Raw genomic sequence first — 2,067 nt, forward strand, 5'->3', positions numbered from 1 at the left:
CATAACTTTCTCATGATAGTCTTTCTGGTTCAAAATCACTGTGCACCTTCCTTTGTCTGCTGGGAGAATGATGATGTTTTTGTCCTTGCTAAGAGTGGTGAGTGCGTCCCTCTCCTCTCTACTGATGTTGGAAGGTGGTGGTTTGGCATTGCTGAGGCAGGCTGAAACTTTGATTCTGAGCTGTTCTGCTTCAGCCTCTTTAATTTTGTTGTTGCGGATGGCTGACTCAGTAGCTGTGATCATCTCCACCAGAGGAATTCTACTTGGTGCAACCGCAAAGTTCAGTCCCCTGGCATGAATCTCTGTCTCTGGCTGGGTGAGCTGTCTGTCAAATAAATTCTTCACCCACTTTTCTGTCTCCCTGGCATGTAATTGACTACTGGAGTGTTGTCCTACACTGAATGTGTTGTTATTGGAATAGTGATGGTGTTGATGAGCTATTAGTACGTTAAACTTGTTTTGTTGTCGAGTCTTGGACTTGACATGCTGTGCTAAGCGTGTCTGATCTGTACAGTCCATCACTTGCTGAAGTGTGGTTTGATCTAGGCATGTTGTTAGTTTTTATTTAATGCACTCTTCCTTGGCCTTCAAGGCCTCAATAGTAAAATTGGTCTGTCTCACCCATTCATTCAGCAGCTGGGTTTGTGCCTTCTGAAGGATCTTGCTTGCCCAGTGCCCGCTGACCGAAGATTTTAGTTCCAGCTCTTGGGAATGATGCCACTTTGTCGACATCTGAGGTTGAATCGCAAATGGTTCCTGTAGTCTGCCCTCTTCCTTGCTGTTTTCTCAAACTCTCTAACTAGTTTGAGGCAATCCTGGCCAAAGTGGTTCAAAATATCCTGATGCATGCTCAATAATCCAGGCAGAAAAATCTAAAAAGGCCAGGACTCTGCGGTCTACACTTATCTCCAGGCCAGCGGTCACTCTTTCAGGGATGAAGATGTGCACATCCTGGATAGAGAGGAACGATGGTTTGAGAGAGGAGTAAAGGAGACCATCTTTGTGAAAAGAAATCGTCCATCGTTAAACAGGGGTGGAGGCCTACGTGTTCAATTGTCCCCCTCTTACAATGCTGTGATTGCTAGTATCACTCAGCCCTCTGTGAATAGTAAACAGCCATCAGTGTGCTAATGATCCATTGTTAGGCTGATGGTCCTTCTTGAGCATGTGATCAGCTGGTTTTGGTTGTCAGCAGCAAAACTGGTTGATCCACTCCGAGAAGGTGCTATTTAAGAGACTGAGCTGAATATAGCACCTCAGACTGAGGAAGTCTCTTGGATGAGAGACGAAACGTTTCTACATTTTTTTGTTGTTTTGCTTTGTTTTGTTTATTTGAATGTCCAGACGACCAGATTTAACTTTTTTAGATTTTTCTACCTGGATTATTGAGCATGCATCAGGATTCAGTATGTACATTGCTGTTGTAGTACCTTTTCAACGCCACACGTGGGCGCCTCCTTCATTTGATACGTCACAACTCATTATAGAAATCACTACACATTTGGCTGCTCCGCTACCTCAACAACGAGTGGTGAAAGATATATGGATTGTCACTGTACTCTATATATGTTCATGCATGAATATCAGACTTAGCACTGTGGAGACCTGGTACTGTATGGGTTTCTAAGTTATGTAATAAAGTGCAAGTGGGAATCAGCATTCTGTCACTCTTTTCCAGCCAAATATCGATTGGCAGCCGCGGGAACGTGCACGGGAGGACTCAGTTAGTCAATAGTTCTTTGAAATTTAACAAGATTAACACCTAAAAACAATTATTTGTTTATTCAAGATTATAGCAAAAGTATGTCTCAGTTTAACGTTTCCTTAATAAATGCACTTTAATGTTTAAAAAAGCTTCATGTCAGCCTGCCAAATATCGATTACGGCTCGTAAGTTTACGTATTTTAACAAGATGAACACCTAAATCTCGAGCAAACAATTGTTTTTAAAATACGTAAACTTACGAGCTGCAATTGATATTTGGCAGCTCGTAATCGATATTCGGTATAATATATAATATATATATATATATATATATATATATATATATATATATATATATATATA

General features: G+C 41.1%; 1 protein-coding gene across 1 annotated transcript in view; it reads left to right on the forward strand.

Moving 5' to 3' along the window:
- Nucleotides 1-2,067, forward strand: part of acox3 (acyl-CoA oxidase 3, pristanoyl) — a gene marked incomplete in the record, with an annotated part of 494,152 nt that overhangs the window by 491,642 nt on the left and 443 nt on the right.

Source organism: Nematolebias whitei, chromosome 1 (assembly GCF_014905685.2).
Source record: "Nematolebias whitei isolate Nwh7 chromosome 1, NemWhi1, whole genome shotgun sequence".
In the NCBI taxonomy this organism is placed as follows: Eukaryota; Metazoa; Chordata; class Actinopteri; order Cyprinodontiformes; family Rivulidae; genus Nematolebias; species Nematolebias whitei.